The sequence below is a fragment of the Lissotriton helveticus genome, chromosome 2_1, assembly GCF_964261635.1.
Source record: "Lissotriton helveticus chromosome 2_1, aLisHel1.1, whole genome shotgun sequence".
In the NCBI taxonomy this organism is placed as follows: domain Eukaryota; kingdom Metazoa; phylum Chordata; class Amphibia; order Caudata; family Salamandridae; genus Lissotriton; species Lissotriton helveticus.
Window position 1 is genome coordinate 886,817,062 of NC_136059.1, and position 22,038 is coordinate 886,839,099.

Below are 22,038 nucleotides of genomic sequence, written 5' to 3' on the forward strand. Positions count from 1 at the left end.
GGGAAGACGGTTACCATGGTCTGTGGTAAGAAACCAAGAAAACACAAGCCTTTTTTCTTAGAAGGGGGGAGATTAGAATCTGTTAATAGTTTCTGTTATTTAGGTATTACCTTCTCAGGAGATGGGAAATGGACTAATGAACAAAAAAGTGTTCTTTTTAAAATGGCCAGGAATACAAACTGTATTTTTAGATTTGCTGCTAAACTAGGGGAGCGTAGAATTCATGAAATGCTAACCCTTTTTAACGCCAGATGCATTTCGTCAGCCATATATGGGGCTGGAGTTTGGGGGTACGATGCACAGAGTGCTAAAACTGTTCAGGGGAAGGAAAATGTGTTTTTAAAAAGATTAATCAGTGCCCCAGCTTCGGCTTCAACGGAGTTATTACATAAGGAACTAGATGTGCATTATGTTAATGATCTAATTGTCCTCCGTCCCTTGTCCTTATGGCGTTCAATATGGGCAAAGGAGGAGACAAAGTTTACACAGGACGTAATAACTGATTGTATTAAACTTGATCATCGATCGAATATCCCTTGGCTGAACCATATACATTATTGGTATAAAACATTGTATGGTCTGGACATTTTTAATGATTTTAAAATGGATCCTATATTATCAAAACGGGAGTTGAAGGTCTCATTTTTGAAATATACAGCAGAGACGAGAGTGGAAAAATATAATAAACAGAGTACATTCAATCTCTACCAACAATATAACATCAACGTAGGTTTCCAATTTTATCTTGAAATAGTTAATATTCCTTCCCATCGATTTGTGTTAACCCGTCTCCGCTTAGGAATTGTGCATCATCTTGTGGCTTTCCCTGTGCCTAAAAAACCTGGAACCTGTCTGTGCCCATGTGATGGCAAATCAAAACAGAGCATGTGTCACTTTATGCTATTTTGCACTTTTATACTTCTTTTAGGAAATATTATTTGAAACCCATCTTCTTAAAATATGATACGCATCATTTAGAAACAGCAATGAAATTAGTGTTTAATCTAGAGTCCCCAGATGTATGCTTTTATGTGGCTACTTATATTTTAAAATGTATTTTTGCAAGAAAATCAATTATTACATGAACTTTCCCAGCTGCTAAATGTATTATGCACTTTAAAACAGGATGTTGTTGATATCATGTACTATTCTGCTAATTTGCACACATATGTTTGTCGGAGTAATTGCTGCTATGTATAATATCCATTGCTGGAATGGCCTAGCACTTGCACTTTGTCATAGTTCTTCCTTGCGAATGGCCAGACTAGGTGCTGTTATTTGCACATTGTACTTTAGGAAGGATGTTGCAGAATTCTCTTCAGAAATTGCCAATTTGTACATATATTAATATAGAGATGATACTTAGCACTTTAATTGTATATTTGCACGTTATCAAAGGTCGTATAATTATTAATATTACAACCAAATGTATTTTTTTAAATGACCTAATGATTTTGTACTATTAATGATTTTGTACTATTAATGCTGCTAAATGTCTATTTTATGTCTGTTGCTATATGGTTGTATTATTTTACAAACCGAATAAAGCATCTTTGAATTTGAATTTAAATGGCATTTCTCTTATCATTATTGTTTTACCGGTCTGTTTTTCCACAGGTCTAGTATGACAATAGCTAAAACAACATGCTGGCACTTAAAATAACGCAAATAGATCTAGGCTAAAAGACCTAGCTGGTGGCTTTGCCAATGCTTGTTTGGGACTGCACACGTGCATGCCTCAAGCAGAAATATTTTAAGGCATTAGAAAAGTGGGCTCTGTCCCAGGGCCCCAGGCTTTCAAGGGGCCCCCTGACAGAGCCAGCTCTGTTTTGCAGAGTCTTGCTCTGATGACCTTGAATAATTCTTAAACAGATTGGTTTAAATACGTTTTCCTTTAAAGTTTTTTTTGATGTGAGTGATGTGTGAGGGTCTATTACAGACATTTTGCAGAGAAATGTTGTGTTTATGTTTCATGCATCATATATAAAAAAGTTTCTTTCAGATCAAAACAGAAGCTCACATATGAGAAATGGAAGGTTGTCACATAGATTATTTACAGTAATATTAGTAAGCTTCTGCTGTTATACAATATTGAAAACACACTTCACTATCCCTAAACATTTGATGCAAACACATAGTAATTTGGACTAGTGCGCCCATGCACTTTCAGTGACCTGGCCAAAGAGGGCATGAAACAGCTGAAATTGGATCATAAATTCAAAGCTGTTCTGAACGGGGGCCCCCAAAATACATTGTAGCCAGGGCCCCCAAAATCCTTAAGAAGTGCCCGGCCTCAAGCTGCATTAAACAAAACCTAGGGCCAGATGTACAAAGCATTTTACCCTTAAAAAGCTTTTTGCGATGCACCAACCCTATTTTGTGAGCTGGTAACCTACTACATACTCGCCAAATAGAGTTTGCAAGTCGCTACTAGGAAGGGGCTTATTAAGGGAGCCCCTTCCTAATAGCGTGTTGCACTGGTATGTAGTAATGGTTTGCGACCAGGAATGCAATCGCAAAACATTTGCAGTTAGCACCAACTTCAAGTTGGTGGTAAGCCATCCACAAACGGGAAGAGGGTCCCCTGTGTGAATGTGGGTGCCAACATTTTTTAAGAGCAGGCAGTGGTCCTACGGACCCAGTGGCATAGCTAAGGGGGAGCGGTCTGCCCTGGGCCGCACTTTCATGGGGGCGGCGGCATTTCACATGAGGTGAGCAATTTTGGTGAGGCAAGGTAAGTGGTTTTCTTTTTTTTAAATGTATTTTTCCTTGTCATTGTCTGTCGACTCCCCCCTACTCTTATCTGCACCTCCCGTCACCAGGCAGAAAATTCAGGTACCACCCCTTTAAGGAAAATGGGCTGCATGACAAAAAAGAAATGCTAACTTAAAAAGCAATCACAGGCATGGTGGTCTGCTGACCCCAGCAGACCACCATCTCTGTGAGTGCAGGCTATTCCCAATAGGTCACAAAGGGAGACCTACCTTGTGAATATTAATGAGGTAGGTCTATTTGTGACCCACTGGGAATCGCAAAATGTGTCTAAGACACATTTGTACATGGGTATTTGAGATTTCCTAATTGTGAAACGTAATTAGGAAATTGCAAACTGACTTCTTTGTAGATCTGGTCTAAAACGACCGCCGATGTGCATTCATGCAAAATGTAAATGTAAATCCAGTATTTGTAAAGCGCACAGCTACCCGAAGGCATTCTAGCGCTGGGGGCTTGAGGGAAGATTAAGCGAGCTATTGCCCAGAGTCACATGGTGCTGGGCTGGCTTGCCACCGGTGCCGGGGTTTGAACTGTGAACCCCACCAGCCAGTGTCAGTGGCCCTGGCTGCAGCACCACACCTTTTCCATGAGACATAACTTTTGTTCATGTATATGTTATAATCTGTGCACACACCTGTTTCATGATGCATACACACGCCTGTGTCATGGTACGCGTTTGCACATACATATTAATGCAGGCAGCTATTTTTAATTTATGATCAGCGTAGCAAACGTCCATGGTAGAACAGTAAACTAAAATGAAAAAAGGCAAAACACCAGACCAACAGTATTTAGCATGTTCAGGCACTTGTAAAAAAATGTTTTCTCTTATCACAGGAAGGGCAATGGAAGTGGGATGGGTAACATCGGAGAGGGAGGAAGGGGGGACAGAGTGTGGTGGGGAGAGATGGAAAGACACAACCATGTAAATGTGTAAATTATTTAATATTAATATGGAGACGGGGGGAGTGCCAAGAGGTGCTTTGGGGAGTGGAGGAGGGAGAGGGAAAAGAGAACACACAGTGGTTATTGTTAGGAAACATACACAGTTAAATGGAGTGCTAAACTAAACTAAAGATAGAATTCTCTTGAGAATGTACTAAAAGGACCCAGCACATCCAATCAGAACACCGTGAGACTTAAATGCTCCTGGGAGTGACAAACATAAGGATATAGAGGAAAGACATCACATTGGGAACCAATAATTGAAATAGACAACAAAGCCACTCAATCACTAGCATGGAACAGACACAATGCCCACTCTAAATATAAGTTATGTATTGGCAACAATTGGTCTACTTGTTGACACCTAAGAATATCTGATGCTGAAACCAAAAAGTGAAACTAAATGATGTATTAATAGCAAAAGTAAATTACATATTTTGAAGTGTTGATTTGAGGTTATAATTTGAGGACTCAACAGATCCACAACAGATCCACATGTTTAAAATTGTGAGATTAGCATGAATGCCCTCTGCCAGAATGAATAGTATGTAGATTTTTATATTCTTAACTTTTTAAAAATAGCCATTGTCTATGTTTGTTTTCTTTTTAACTTAAATATATGATTGTGTAATCTGTTACATCTAGGATAAGGGAGAAAACAAATCACGATTTAACAATGAAGTTATCTCGGACAACAAAATGTTTTTGCACAAGTACATTCCACTTAGGTTTACAAAAACTGAATTTGAAATTCTACATCATTATGTATAGTGTTATGTATTTTCTGTCATAGTGGTGATTTTTTTCCACCTGTAAAGACTTAATAAGGTTGCCAGATTTGAAGTCAAGATGGAGCCTAACTACTCCCTAAACCAAAAATACCTCCAAAACGGTCGCTGATCCTTGGAGCAAATTATGTTACCCCAACCTAACAATATTGTGTAGTCTTTGGCTGTAACTTTGAAGGCATTCACTTCAGTAAAATACATATTCCTCAACCTAATCCTTTAGAACTGGGCTGTCCTTAACCCTTTGGGGGAGATCAAGCACCAACTCCAATGCTTCAATTTCCAAGGCCCAAATAGAGCAGCAAAGAACTTTGCGCACACGTATCAAAGATTAACATAGAGGACCAAAAATGGACTCCGACCCAAAAGACGTGAGTGGCCGTATGGGTGATTGACTGGTTGTCTGAGTACCTGCATGGGTGAATGAATGTCTGTGTGGGTGGGTGAGGGTGTGTGTGACTGCCTGCATGGATGAGTGAGTGGGTGAGTCAGGAGGAGCTGTATGGGTTTGTGAGTGTGTCTGTGAGGGGCTGTCTGGGTGACTGAGTGTGTGTATGGCTGTGTTGGTGAGTGAATGGATGTGTCAGTGGTATATGGGTGAGTAAGTGCATAGGAGGAAGGCAGTCTAGGTGAGTGTTGGAGTATAAGAGTGACTGTACGTGTGAGTGAGTGATTGTGAGGGTGGCTGTATGGGTGAGTATGTGTTGGCATCTGTATGAATACGTGAGTGGGTGTTTGCATTACTGTACAGTTGAGTAAGTTGCTGTGTGATTGACTCTGGGTGAGTGAGTAGGAGTGTGAGTAAGTCTATGGGTGACTGACAGTGTGTGAGAGGCTGTATGGGTGTATGAGTGGATAGATCAGTGGCTGTATTAGTGAGTGAGTTGGTTTATGAGTGGTTGTATGGGTGACTGAGTGGATGTGTGTGTAGACATATAAATCAGCGAATGAGTGTTTAAGTACTGGCATGTGTTTCAATGGTTTTGAGAATGCTAGTGTGGAAGTTGAAGTGGGTGTATGAAAGGTTATATTGGGGTGTGAGTGGTTGTGTCAGAGATTCTGCGGATGATGTCATCAGTGATGCCATTTAAGATGTGTGATATCACTATGTCATAAGTGAAGTAATATGTGAGGTCATAAGCAGTGCATTGCGGGGACGTGAGTTATAGTTATTTCAGCTAACTATAACTGCTGAATTTCTCTGGTTTTGTAGGAGTAAAATGTCAGCCTAACTATAATGTCCCTATAACCTTTGTTTTTTCTGTTAATTAAAAATAATATATATATATTTCCTAACTAGAATACCACTTAGATACAAATTGACAGACTTATACTGGCATTCACACAATCTAGTCACTCAGTCATAAATTCACTGAGACACATAATCACTGAGCTATACAGTCAGTTATGCACCCACTGAATCATCCATACAGGCACTCATATACCCGCTGATTCATCAATATACCTTGGTATATATATTTAAAAAACATAAACTTTTTTTAAAAACTCACAGTCATGAGAAAAGAAAAGTTTGTTTTGGCCTAATGACCGTGTCTTCAAGTCCTCTAACTGGCAGCCGCCATTCTGTTGATGTTGCGGTCAGCCAATCAGACTCTTCGGTCCTGTTCTATGAAAGTTCTGCAAGACCAACCATCCTAATATTACTAACATTTGAACCTTCATTTCTCAAAACCTGTCAAACAGATTTACATCAAATCACAAAAGCACAGTTTCTGAGTAAAGATCTAGCTTCTTGACAAATTTAGTGTAATTCTGTTCAGCAGTTTTTTTGCACCAGTCTGTGCTGTTCCTCCTTTGGGGTTTCTTCTTTTAGAAGTTCTTTAGTAAAGTACCAGTGGCATGGCACCACACCACCATCAAAAGATCATCACATGGTTATGGTCACATCATGACACCTAAAGAATTTAAACATCGAGCTTTTTCCCATGCATGTCATGGCAAACAAAACTTAGGATGTCCACATATGCCTAACATTGCTAACAATATAAGTTCATGGTCAGAGTAAACTTTCCTTCACAGAGGAACACTTAACAGTCAACATTCGAAAGCAAGTCAAGGAACTGTTACATTCAGAACAAATACGTTATATTACTCATATAGGGAACAATTCATTGTATTAGCTTCAGGGGGAAGGTCATATTCAGTGGAAAATAAGCATCTTGAAAGAAGGAAAGAAGGCCTTAAACTAGCATTGCATGTTAGAATAAAATAAGCTTTAACTCTACCTTATTTAAATGAATTGTTATATACTAATGCACAGATCAATGTATGAACTTCATGAGCCTTTTTGCATGAATGTCTACTTATTGTTATAACCTACCTACACAAACATTTTCACATTATCTCATGAATGCACATTTTTCAAAGTTCAAAAGTTTAGTTTTGTTTAAATGTTTTCATATTCCATAGCATGTCAAGTTCATATATCATTTCTAACGTGTAAGCATTAATTTATAATTTGGTTCACATTAGCATGAGACAATATATTACTACACTACTCCAATTTAGTGAAAGTGTCCATTAATAAGCATAGGTTTCATTAGTTCAACTACTTTTATACATATATTAATGTTATTCTACATGTGTTTTCTTTATCTTAGTTTTTTTTAAAGCATAGTTTTACAATGCCTCTACTAGAAATTCATTGAAAAAAGCACATAATCACTGAGCTATACAGTCAGTTATGCACCCACTGAATCATCCATACAGGCACTCATACACCCGCTGATTCATCAATATACCTTGGCATATATATTTAAAAGAACTCATAAACTTTTTTTAAAAACTCACAGTCATGAGAAAACAAAAGTTTGTTTTGGCCTCATGACCGTGTCTTCAAGTCCTCTACCTGGCAGCCACCATTCTGTTGATGTTGCGGTCAGCCAATCAGACTCTTCGGTCCTGTTCTATGAAAGTCCTGCAAGACCAACCATCCTAATATTACTAACATTTGAACCTTCATTTCTCAAAACCTGTCAAACAGATTTACATCAAATCACAAAAGCACAGTTTCTGAGTAAAGATCTAGCTTCTTGACAAATTTAGTGTAATTCTGTTCAGCAGTTTTTTTTTGCACCAGTCTGTGCTGCTCCTCCTTTAGGGTTTCTTCTTTTAGAACTTCTTTAGTAAAGTAGCAGTGGCATGGCACCACACCACCATCAAAAGATCATCACATGGTTATGGTCACATCATGACACCTAAAATAATTTAAACATTGAGCTTTTTCCCATGCATGTCATGGCAAACAAAACTTAGGATGTCCACATATGCCTAACATTGCTAAAAAGAATAACAATATAATTTCATGGTTAGAGTAAACTTTCCTTCACACAGGAACACTTCACAGTCAACATTCGAAAGCAGGTCAAGGAACTGTTACATTCAGAACAAATACATTATATTACTCATGTAGGGAACAATTAATTGTATTAGCTTCAGGGGGAAGGTCATAGTCAGTGGAAAATAAGCATCTTGAAAGAAGTAAAGAAGGCCTTAATCTAGCATTGCATGTTAGAATAAATAAGCTTTAACTCTACCTTATTTAAATGAATTGTTATATACTAATGCACAGATCAATGTATGAACTTTATGAGCCTTTTTGCATGAATGTCTACTTATTGTTATAACCTACCCACACAAACAGTTTTACATTATCTCATGTATACACATTTTTCAAAGTTCAAAAGTTTAGTTTTGTTTAAATGTTTTCATATTCCATAGCATGTCAAGTTCATATCTCATTTCTAACGTGTAAGCATTAATTTATCATTTGGTTCACATTAGCATTACACAATATATTACTACACTACTCCAATTTAGTGAAAGTGTCCATTGATAAGCATAAGTTTCATTAGTTCAACTCTTTGTATATATATTAATGTTATTCTACATGTGTTTTCTTTATCTTAGTTTTTTAAAGCATAGTTTTACAATGCCTCTACTAGAAATTCATTGAAAAAACCATAGGTTTCAGGGGTGTTATAGTTAGCTGGACATTTCACTCATACAAAACCATTGGAATTCCTCCGTTACAATTAGTTGTACTAACTGTAAATCTCACGCCCGCAATCCACTGGTGATGATGTCACATATTACATGATTCATGACATGGTCAGTGACATCACCGATTACATGACTGATGACATCTCAAATGACATCACTGATGACATCAACCAGTGAATGTGGTTTAGTTTGTTATTTAAATATGTATTATATATAAACCAATCTGCATTGAAGAATCAGTGTATATATAAAAATTTGGATAGAGGATTCAGTAGCAGTGTGATTGATTGTTTCCTTGAATAATTTATAGTGTCTTGCTAAATATATTGGATAGTGACTAAACTGTGTGAATAATATCTGTATTACTTGGTCAGTTGTTGTGTAAACTGCTGCACCAGTTGGTTACTAGCTACGTGAAAGTCTATATTAGTTATTGATTAGTTAACTGACTATTTGTATGGGAGAGTGAATGTGTGTGTGGTTCAGTGGGGGATCTGTGACTGCCCAAAGATATGTGAATAGTTAATTCAGTAGGTATATGACGTTATACATTACATGTTATAATAGTTGTTTGGGCGAGTGAATATCTTTATGGGCGTGGTGATGAGCAAATATATTTCTCAATGGTACATGTCCAACAAAGTAGAAAAAATAAAAAGCAGTGTATGTGACAGATGTTGTATATAAATAAATATACATAAAACTCATTGATTGCATGAGTGACTGTATAGATAACTGTATACTTGTAATAGTGATTTCATAACACACTAGAGTTACCATCTATATACATACAGAAATTGCTATTTGTATTAGTGTGTAGCTGAGTAAATGTAAATAAGATACATTGTTTCAAAAAGTAAGTAGGATGACTGCATAACTGAATAGGATGTGTGCTGGTGTGTAATGTCAATATAGGTATATAAGTATATTTGATAGTGCTCTATTGATCATTGACAACATGTATGAATGAATCTATAGTTAATTGATTAGATGTGTGTGTAGATCTAGGAATCACAGAGTGGGTTTTTAGATACTTGTATTGCTTTGTCAATGGATTCAAATATGGTACTCTTTATTTTACAGTGAGTGATGAAAGGTTATAGTAGTGTATGAAGAGGTGTATCTGATTGTCATGTGGATGATGTCATCAGTGATGTCATCAGTGATGTCATTTGAGATGTAATCAGTGATGTCATCAGTGATGTCACTGACCATGTCATGAATGATGTAATATGTGACATCATCACCAGTGGATTGCAGACGCGAGAGTTACAGTTAGTACAACTAATTATAACAGAGGAATTTCAATGGTTTTGTATGAGTGAAATGTCCAGCTAACTATAACACCCCTGAAACCTATGTTTTTTTCAATGAAGTTCTAAGGTTTTTTAAATGATAATTCCTAACTATAACCTGCCTGAAACCTATGTTTCTTTTCAGTGAATTTCAATGGTTTTTTAAATAACAATTCCTAACTATAACCTGCCTGAAACCTATGTTTTTTTCAGTAAATTTACACAATATTAAATTGCCTGATGCCAGACGACCTTGGGAAAATAGATGTAAAGTGGCAGTTGAAATTGAACATCCTCCAAGACACTTTCTGTCTTGCACTGAGCCTTGCTCACAAATACTTGTTGTCATCTAAGTTACAGGCCCAGTTTTATGACTGGATTTTTTCTTTACATCACCCCTAATAAGATAGCAAAATGGGGAACTGGAAGGGGAACAATGTGCCAACTTGGGGGCATATTATCAAGGACAGCGTTAACATGTTCTGGTGTAAACCTGGGCTTCTATTGGAATACTCACAAATTCTCAAAAGCCTACTGTTAAGCCATTATGGCCGCTTTAACAACACTTTCCTAACGCTAAAGTGAAGATAATTTTAACGCTGTCCTTGTAAATATGCCCCCTATATCGCGAGAAATACAGCGATAATTTATGTTCGCAGGTGAAAAGCTTAATAATATAGGACTGTTGACTCAACATATCAATCCACCTCACATATTAAACATGCTTAAGTCTACTTCAAAACAGATATTAGGATCCGACATAAACCGCAATTAGCGAGAGTTTTGCTATTGGTCTTCAAATCCAGGGCCGCCTTGTAAATACAATGCTGTTGTCATACCTCCCTCTTCTTTTTTATATTCTCATAGAAACACCTACCTTGCCATTGACAACACCTACATTGCAACTCATTGGAGATACGAGGCGAGCCCTTAGCAAACCGGCTGCTAACATGTATTAATGCATCTTAGCATCACCTAGTAAATAGGGCGTAATAATTTTCACTGCACTGTTTGCTTTTTTTGAAAAAATTGCAGCGAAATGGCACTTGTTAATGTGCCCTCAAGTTTGCTATGACACAGCGGGAACCTCGACTCCCGCCCTACCATACCAAACCCCCTTTTCTGAATCATTTTGTCCACCATAAGCGTGGAAGGGTATACTCAGATATGAGTCCCTTGCTCACTGCTCCATCAGGATTCAAGCAAGCCGGGCCGACGACGCCTGAAATGGCAGAAACCGGTCCCCGGAAGCTTGTCTCCTTTCTGGTGAAGAATTGGCTTGGTAGTTTGGTCTGCCCTGTTCCCATGATGCACTGGGCCAGGGACAGACTAATTTGCATATAGCCAGGTTCTGAGCTGGGATGGGGCAGTGAGCTAAATAACGGTGATGGATCAAGCCCTGATCTTTGGACTGGGTAAGAGTGATCTGCTTAATTCAGACACTCTGTTCATCACCACCCCCTTTTCTGAATCATTTTGTCCACCATAAGCGTGGAAGGGTATACTCAGACATGAGTCCCTTGCTCACTGCTCCATCAGGATTCAAGCAAGCCGGTCCGACGACGCCTTAAATGGCAGAAACCGGTCCCCGGAAGCTTGTCTCCTTTCTGGTGAAGAATTGGCTTGGTAGTTTGGTCTGCCCTGTTCCCATGATGCACTGGGCCAGGGACAGACTAATTTGCATATAGCTAGGTTCTGAGCTGGGATGGGGCAGTGAGCTAAATAACGGTGATGGATCAAGCCCTGATCTTTGGACTGGGTAAGAGTGGTCTGCTTAATTCAGACACTCTGTTCATCACCACCCCCTTTTCTGAATCATTTTGTCCACCATAAGCGTGGAAGGGTATACTCAGACATGAGTCCCTTGCTCACTGCTCCATCAGGATTCAAGCAAGCCGGGCCGACAACGCCTGAAATGGCAGAAACCGGTCCCCGGAAGCTTGTCTCCTTTCTGGTGAAGAATTGGCTTGGTAGTTTGGTCTGCCCTGTTCCCATGATGCACTGGGCCAGGGACAGACTAATTTGCATATAGCCAGGTTCTGAGCTGGGATGGGGCAGTGAGCTAAATAACGGTGATGGATCAAGCCCTGATCTTTGGACTGGGTAAGAGTGGTCTGCTTAATTCAGACACTCTGTTCATCACCACCCCCTTTTCTGAATCATTTTGTCCACCATAAGCGTGGAAGGGTATACTCAGACATGAGTCCCTTGCTCACTGCTCCATCAGGATTCAAGCAAGCCGGGCCGACGACGCCTGAAATGGCAGAAACCGGTCCCCGGAAGCTTGTCTCCTTTCTGGTGAAGAATTGGCTTGGTAGTTTGGTCTGCCCTGTTCCCATGATGCACTGGGCCAGGGACAGACTAATTTGCATATAGCCAGGTTCTGAGCTGAGATGGGGCAGTGAGCTAAATAACGGTGATGGATCAAGCCCTGATCTTTGGACTGGGTAAGAGTGGTCTGCTTAATTCAGACACTCTGTTCATCACCACCCCCTTTTCTGAATCATTTTGTCCACCATAAGCGTGGAAGGGTATACTCAGACATGAGTCCCTTGCTCACTGCTCCATCAGGATTCAAGCAAGCCGGGCCGACGACGCCTGAAATGGCAGAAACCGGTCCCCGGAAGCTTGTCTCCTTTCTGGTGAAGAATTGGCTTGGTAGTTTGGTCTGCCCTGTTCCCATGATGCACTGGGCCAGGGACAGACTAATTTGCATATAGCCAGGTTCTGAGCTGGGATGGGGCAGTGAGCTAAATAACGGTGATGGATCAAGCCCTGATCTTTGGACTGGGTAAGAGTGGTCTGCTTAATTCAGACACTCTGTTCATCACCACCCCCTTTTCTGAATCTGCCATACCAAACAGCATTATCCCGGGGGTAGACACCCCGAGATACAGCAGGAGTCACTCCTAGGGGGTGGTGTTCCCCAAGGCTTTCCACTGCTCCAGAATAGAGACCACGCTGCCCCCCTCTCTAAATATAAAAATCCCCAGAGGGTGGTAGTCCTCTGGTTTAGACGAATCTTTGAGCTCCCTCACCCATTTAATTTGTAGCACCGAGGAATGGTGGTCCCCGGACTACAGGGCCCCTCTGGACCCCCATCAAATGTAATATTTTAGACCCCGGGATTTGGCCCTCCCAGGTAGCTAATTTTTAAACAAGCACAGGAGCCTCCTCTTAATTTTTATTTCTATTACGGCAGATCCAAGCACCCAACGCATATTTCTCAGTTTTTTCCAAAAACAAAATAATTTTTGGGGGACCCCCTAAGCAGGATGATCAAAATATTTCTTACATGCCCCCTTTATAGGTTTTGAACACTTGTCCCACTATTTTCTAGATCCTCGCTTCTACCGAGGCACATAATGTCTGCCAACAATTCCTGGTTTCGAATGTTAACAACCACATGACAGTCAATTAGCATTCAGTGCGTGATTGCGACAGTGCGCTTAGAGTGCCCGCAAGATGCGCAGATCCACCGAGGTCATAGATATATATGTGTTTTTAATTGTAGTTTTCTCAGGAACTACTGAATAGATTTACACCTTTTAAGCAAAAGGCACAGGTCTGAACCAAGGACTACCACTTTGGCAAATTTGGTGTAATTCCATTTAGCCGTTCGGGCTGTAGCCATGATGAACGGTTCCTATGGAAAATTACATGGGGAAAACAAGTTTTGGGACCCCCCTTTTTTCTCGGCCCCCGCTTCAAATGCAATATTTTAGACCCCGGTATTTCTCCTTCCCACGTAGCTAATTTTTAAACAAGCACAGGAGCCCACGCTTTTTTTTCCCTGCCACCTTTATACGTTTTAAACACTTGTTCCACTAATTTCTGCATCCTCGCTTCTACCGAGGCACAAAATGGCTGCCAACCTGGTTTCGAATGTTGACAACCACTTCACAGCCTATATATACTTTTAATTATAATTTTCTTAGGAACTACTGAACAGATTTACACCATATAAGCAAAAGGCACGAGTCTGAATCAAGGACTACAACTTTGCCAAATTTGGTGTAATTCCGTTCAGCCATTCGGGTTGTAGCCGCGATGAACGGTACCTAAGCAAAATTGCAAGGGAAAAACACATTTTGGGACCCCCTTTTTTCTCAGCCCCCGCTTCACGAATCACCCCTAGACTTTCAGGATAGGAGCGGAATGGAGCGCCCCACCAGTTTTGAAAATTTCACGCAGATTTGTCAACCGGCGCCAAAGTTATTCCAAATAGAATGTTGCGGATTTCCTATGGAAAATAGGTCCTAACTATAACTACCTACTGGCGATATATATTACCTACTGTCGGCCGCCAGTAGGTAGTTATAGTTAGGACCTATTACCCATAGGAAATCTGCAACATTCTATTTGGAATAACTTTGGCACCGATTGACGAATCTGCGCAACATTTTCCAAACTTTTGGCCAGCTCCGGTCCGCTCCTATCCTTAAAGTTTCACAATGATTCATAAAGCGGGGGCCGAACTGCTGAATGGAATTACACCAAATTTGGCAAAGAGGTAGTCCTTGGTTCAGACTCGTGCCTTTTGCTTATTTGGTGTAAATCCGTTCAGTAGTTCCTGAGAAAATGACAGTTAGCGTCATTTATATATTTATGGGTGCGGTGGATCTGCGTATCTATCCGCATACCATAGGCGCAGCCTGCACGCACCCTGCCGTGCACGAGCTGTATGCTAATTGGCTGTCAACAGTGAAATCAGGAAGTGTTGGCAGCCATCTTTTGCTTCGGTAGAACCGAGGCACAAGAAACCCAAAACAAACGCCTCAAAACGCAAAAAGGGGGCAGGATAGACACACTCTGACACCCTAGGCCTGCTCAGGGGGGTCCCACAAGGATTTATTTTTTAAATCGCGGGGTGCGCGTAGGATCTGCGTATCCTAGCCATAAAAAAAAGGAAACGCGGTCTCCCGTGGAAAATATGGTAATTTGCCCAATCCCGGGGGCATTCTTAAAAAATAGTGTGGGGGTCTCGATCCCCCCCACACTGCCCCGGGGACTGCCACCTCCCGGGGCTTGTTTTAAATGGGTGGGGGCCTCTCAGGCCCCTCAGCCCCGGGGACAGCCACCCCCGGGGCTCTAATTTAATATATGCGGGGGGCTCATGGGCCCCCCGCAGCCCCGGGGCTTGTTTTAAATGGGTTGGGGGTTCTCAGGCCCCCCAGCCCCAGGGACTGCAACCCCCCGGGCCATCTATCAAATGGGTGGGGGGGCTCTCAGGCCCCTACAGCCCGGGGGACCGCCGACCCCCGGGGCTTCCTAAAAATGTGGGAGGGGGGCTGCGCGGCCCCCCTCCTGGAGCCCTCGATGGCCCTGGGTACCGCCACCACCCAGGGCCAGCTCCTACAGTGTCCCGGGGTGCCCACCAAACTGCTTTGCTTCACTGAAGCGAGAGCAGGGAAACCTGCTCTCGCTTCAATGAAACAAAGCAAATTGTTTTTCCATATGGGAAGAACCATGTTAGCTGTTCCCCATATGGAAAAGCAATGCCGACTCCCGCAGTATGCGGGGAGCCGGCTGGGACCGTGGGGGATCGGGGACCCCTCCACGGTCCCCAATTGAGAGGGCCATCCCAGGGGGATGGCGTCCCCGGGGCTATTAGTGGCCCAGGAGGGGGGCCAAGTGGCCTGGGAGATGGGGTCCCCAGAGCCAGAAGTGGCCAGAGGAGGGGGGCAAGGCAGCCCTCCTCCAGATAAAAAAATAATAATAAATAAGGCCCGTGCCCTGGGGGATGGGGTCCCCTGGGCAGATTATGGCTTTAGGAGGGGGGCCAAGTGGCCCCCCTCCCAGTTTTTAAATAGAAAAAAAATTTGGGGGCAGGCCCTGGGTGATGGGGTCCCCAGGGCCAAAAAAATAGAAAAAGAAGGGGGGCTACACAGCCTGCTTCAAAAAATAAAATAAATGAATAAAAGGGGATTGGGGCCGGAGGCCACGCCCCATTATTGCACCACTCAGCAAATGCTCCCCCTGGCACGTTAGCAGATGGGGAACAAATTCCCCTTGAATTCTGGGGGTCTCTGGGGGCCAACTAGCCCACCAGGTACCTCCAGTATGCGCAGCCCCTTTTTACACCTCTCTGCAACGCTCCTCTGTGGCACTTACTGGAGGTAGCTGGTGGGCTAGTTGCACCGGAGGAACCCTCAGTATTCAAGGGGAGTTAATCCCCCCCAACTTAAAATGCGCCACTGTGCGTGTTTGCACAGTGCTGAAGGGTGGGGTCTGTGGCCCGGTTTAAGTTGGGGAATTAATTACTTGTCAATACTGAGGGTCCCTGGGGGCCAACTAGCCCACCAGGTACCTCCAGTAAATGCCACAGAGCTGCATTGCAGAGTGTTGTAAAAAGGGCATGGCCTCTGAACTCCTCTCTGCAACGCAGCCTCCTGGAGCATTATGGAGGTACCTGGTGGGCTAGTTGACCGCCAGGGACCCACAGGAATGAGAAGGAATTAATTCTCTAACTTAAAACGCGCGACAGGGTGTGTTTGCAGACATATCACCTCAGGCCACGCCCCCTTCCTTCAGCACTGTGCAAACACGCCCTGTGGCGCGTTTTAAGTTGGGGAATTAATTCTCTTTCAATACTGAGGGTCCCTGAGGGCCAAATAGCCCAACAGGTATCTCCAGTATGCGCCAGGGAGCTGTGTTGCAGATAGGTGTTCGGAGGCCGCGCCCCTTTTTACACCTCTCTGCAACGCAGCTCTGTGGCGCTTACTGGAGGTACCTAGTGGTCTACTTTGACCCTAGGGACCCTTAGGATTGAGGGGGACTTAATCTCTCAACTTAAAACAGTGACAGGTCACATTTACACAGTGGTGAAGGGAGGGGACGGGGCCTGACATGATGTGTGCAAACACGCCCTGTGGCGCGTTTTGAGTTGGGGAAAAAATTCCACTTCAAACCAGAAGGACCATGGGGGCCAAGTAGCACACCAGGTGCTTCCAGGAAGCACCTCTGCACTGCATTACAGAGAGCTGTGCCCCTTTTTAAATCTCTCTGCTACGCAACTCTGTGGCGCTTACTGGATGTACTGCGAATTCCAATTTACTCACCTGTTATCAGGAGAGACCTCAGTGCTGCATCTTTGAGCCCAGTACTGATACAGAAAAGTAATTCTAACCATACTTACCAGTAACTTGAATTTCCTTCAATAGGCTAACATTGACTGGTTTCACTTGGAAATTCTTCTAAGTGTGGAGTTTTGGAACTTAAAATATTCTCTACAATCATCCGAACTACGAATTCTGATTTACTAACCTGTTATCAGGAGAGACCTCAGTGCTGCATCTTTGAGCCCAGTACTGATCCTGAAAAGTAATTCTAACTGTGCTTACCAGTACCTTGTATTTCCTTCCGTGGGCTAACATTGACTGGTTTCACTTGGAAATTCTTCTAAGTGTGGAGCTTTGGAACGTACAAATATTCATCTAAAATCAACTGTAGTACGAATTCCGATTTACTCACCTGTTATCAAGAGAGACCTCGGTGCTGCATCTTTGAGCCCAGTACTGATCCTGAAAAGTAATTCTAACACTTCCAAATTCACCCAGGCACTCTCCTTGCAGTACTGTAATAATTCAGTCAGTATCCAAGTACTCATGCAGCGAGCCAGGCATTAGCACATGGACTGCCTCAAATGTCTATCCACTATGCATGCAGTCCTCTAACCACCTACACACTTGTCTTTTACACCTTCAATTCCCCAGTCAGTATCCATGCACTTCCAGCAAACACCGTCACTCCCCTTGCACTCCTCCAGTGACCCATTCAGCACCTAGTACTAATCCATTCACTGTGCCAAAACCCAACCACTTATAAATTCACCCAGGCACTCTCCTTGCTGTACGCTAATCATTCAGTCAGCACCCCAGTACTCATGCACTGAGCCAGGCCTTAACCATTGGACAGCCTCAAACCCCTATCCACTATGCATGCAGTCCCCTAACTAACAAACACACATATAGTTCTGCACTTATACTTTCAACAAACAAAACTATATTCCAGTTTCAATTTTTTTTAAAAACATTATTATTTCCATTTATATTAAAAATATATAGTGTAATTTAAAAAATAAAATATGTTAAAATAAACAGTTAAAAACTGTAGAAAATCAGTATCAAAAAATACAGACAACTATTATTACATTTAAAAATTATCATTTAAAAAACCTTTGGAATTCACTGAAAAAATCATAGGTTTCAGACCTGTTATAGTTAGGAATTAGCATTTAAAAAACCTTAGAAATTCACTGGAAAAAATAAAGGTTTCAGGGCTGTTATAGTTAGCTGGAACTTTCACTCATATAAAACCATTAAAATTCCTCCATTATAGTTAGTTCTGCTAACTCGGGCGCCCACAATCCACTGCTGATGATGTCATATATTACATCATTCAGGACATGGTCAGTGACATCACTGATGACATCTCAAATGACATCACTGATGTCACTGACCATGTCATGAATGATGTAATATGTGAAATAGAAAGAGAGGGGCCCCTTCAAACACCCAGTGGGACTGGGGCACTCCAACAGTGTAAAATACCAAGATCCCAATGGGTAAGTTACTTGTCAATGATCCAGATACATTCAATGGATCTCAAAATGTCATTCATTCCATTCGCTCACCTCAAACATACTACAAACCTATTCCTATATGTACCTCAAAGACCAATGAATTCAATTAATATGTAATTTATTTGGTTACAGGTTCGTTTAAAATTTCACATTAAAAGCTGAAGTACAGCTGTACAAATTGATAAATGCAGTGCAAAATGTTAATAATCACAAATAAATACAAAAACATACGTAAAACATACATGAAGAGAGTATTACACCAGACCTATACACTTGGTCTTAAAAGGCTACACATCCCCTATTTCGTTATATGATAAATACATTACTTGACAACATTTGTGTATTTTTTGCCGTTCAAGTAGTGCGAGCCAAGGGGGTTGTGTATTAGTTAGTGTGCGTCGACGCGTTTCGATGGGTTCTCAGTTATATTCCATCTTTATCAAGACCAAAGGATTACTCTCGTTAAACAGGATACAGTTGTGAATAACTATGCACCTTCTATTTACAAGGTTAGCTGTTATGTTGACACCACGGCTTCTATTGCCCAATTCAGTCTGGCTTTTGGCCTGAAGTGATATTCATATGCCTTGTTGTAGAGGGAGCTCTATGCACCGTTGATAGATATTAGCTCCACTACTGTTTTCTTCTTTCCACGAGTTGTTATTTAAGGAATTCAACCTCAAAGTGTGAGCGCGATGGGCCTCCTTCTCTCGAGGTACCGTCTGTTTTCTCCGTTTGTATTTTTGGGAATTGCTCGGTGCTGACTGGCTCAAAAATTATTGTCGATAGGCTCAGTGTCTGTATCAGACATCTGTTTTCTGCATGTGGTCCAGTTCCTTCTCGGGGTCTTTGAGGTACATATAGGAATAGGTTTGTAGTATGTTTGAGGTGAGCGAATGGAATGAATGACATTTTGAGATCCATTGAATGTATGTGGATCATTGACAAGTAACTTACCCATTGGGATCTTGTTATTTTACACTGATGTAATATGTGACATCATCAGCAGTGGATTGCGGGGGTGCGAGTTATAGTTGACAGAACTAACTATAACCGAGGAATTTCAATAGTTTTGTACGAGTGAAATGTCCAGCTAACTATAACAGCCCTGAAACTTATGGTTTTTTCAGTGAATTTCTAAGGTTTTATTGAATGCTAATTCCTAACTATAACATGTCTGAAACTTATGGGTTTTTCAATGAATATATATATTTATTTATATATATATATTTTAAAAAACAATAATATGTTACTGCATATTTTATTAAACTTTACAAATTGTAAAATTACATGTTATTTTATAATTTCTGGAAAAAGAACTAAAACTCTGCAAACACTTTTTAGAAATATTAATACATAAAATAAACATACACACTCGACTATAGGTGGGATTTTTTTAAATAAATCTGTAAGTTAATTTGTATTTTTCTGTAAATTAATATTTTTATAATAATTAAATATATTAACATTTTAATACACTATACAAAATGATGCCTACAATGCAGAGTTAATGGCATTTCTACATAGAAAATAATTCCAAACAGAGAATTCTCGTTGATCAATAGTTAAGGACCATTGTTTTTCTTTATAATCCAAAAAATATTGGTTCTTTGTCTACACAAAATATGTAAAATAAGTTTGCATTATTATTTTACATAAAAATATGTTTTCGTTTTTTTAAGTTTAAGAAATGTTCGTACTTTTCCCTATATTTTACCCTAGTTGCGGAGAGCTTTGCTTCCATGTGAAAAGGTACCAGTAATAATGTTACAATTGCACATTTGGCCCTCACTCTGGTTTCAGTGTGTGGAGACATGTATGTTTAGAGTTTGTAGCAACTTTACACACAGAAATGTTGACTAGCCAAAAGTAGTAAAGTTACTGCAAAGTGTGAGAGTAAATGTAAGCACTAAATACCTATACCTGCGTATATTTACGTTTGTGAATAGGCCTCAGGGTGTTAAAAAAAAGTGTAAATGATGGCATCGTAATATGTTTTCTAAGATACCTAGGGGCAGATTTACAATTACTGGCGCATCCCTGCATATCAGCAGGGATGCGCCAGTAATTGTGCGCCGCAGCTCCGCCACCCTGGATGCACTGCATTTACAATGCGGCGCACCATAGGAAAAAAATGGCACAGATGTGTCACGCATCTTTGCCGTAAAAGCGGCGCATTGCTGGAGTTGCGTCGCAAGCGCGACGCAGCTCCAGCAATGCTCTGGGGGGCTCTATCTCCACAATGCTGCGTCAATCCTTACACCTGCTTCAAGCAGGCGCAGGGTTTTGACGAAGCATGGGCCCAAAAGTGACTGAGTGAAATTTTGTATATTTCACTCACCCACCTGTGGGCGACATTCCTGCGCCGGAACGCCTCCCCCTGCGATGGAACGCCTCCTTCTGGTGCAGGGCTTTACAGCGTGACGCATCTGGGAGATGCGTCACGTTGTAAATACCCCGCACCATGGCGCATCTTTTGCGCCGCCGCTGCATCACAAAAGTGACGCAACAGCGGCATAAAAGAGGCGCAGGGGCTTGTAAATCTGCCCCCTAGTGGGACCCTAAATGGGTGCTCCGGGGTTACACGCTACAGTAGACAGTTTGTACCAAACAAATTGAATGATTTTTTTAATTATATTTTCTCTCAGACCTACTTCTTTCTTATTGTATTTTATGTATCTGCTTGTGCGTTTTCTTTGTAATCTGTAGAGCCTTCTGTTAGATGGGAGAGGTGTTGTGATGTCTGAGGAGGCAGCACACACAAACCTTAGAGTATGCATGCCGCATGCGCCTGAAAGCCACATGTATTACTCTGTGCCTTGCAGTTTACTCATGTTGGACCTCATGCTTCACTGCACGCTCTTGTAACTTCAGTTACTGCCACTGGAAAATTGACAGGGCACCAAAGACAGTGGATATTGTCAGCATTGTAAGTCGTCATTTCTGTGTCCTGTTTAGTAGTCTCGGCTGCCATGTCTTCTGTTGGCCTGTAAGCTTTTTGTTTACAAGTTCGCTCACTCCAGGCAGCTGGAGATGGTTCTCCGTCACATTCTCTGGCAGCACAGCGTGCCGTCTTTTCCAGCATTCCATATTTCACGCTGTGAAGGCATATGTCAACCTTTCGCCCCTCTGCAGCAAGGGGCATGCCAGCCCAGGGATCTTTAAACATGTCCCAAATCATCAACAGAGTTTATCCAGAACCTTGAAAGGCATCACACCAGGCAGCTGACAGATTTTTATATGCCTTCTCGGAACGCATCGCGATGCATACCAGGGCTGGATGGAGGCAGGTAACGGCAGATGCTACCAAGAAAGACTTCATCCAGGAATAAAGCTTAAAGATCACTTGATAACTTGGCTCTGCCATAAATGACATTTTCACGTGAATAAAAGACCCATTTTCTTCTGCAGTAAAAGGAGCTCACTTTTACTCTGAAAGGTTGATGTAAAGTTCAGAATTATTAAAAGATATGTAGCAACTTACCGCTACGGAACGAAGTGTCGATGGTGCTTTATAAGGCTAACCAGAAAGCAAGTGAGTATGCTCACGCAGGGAGTGATGTGCATATATCAGAAGCTTATACTGTGCTATAAATTAATCCATTCACATCTGCAATGAGTTATCACA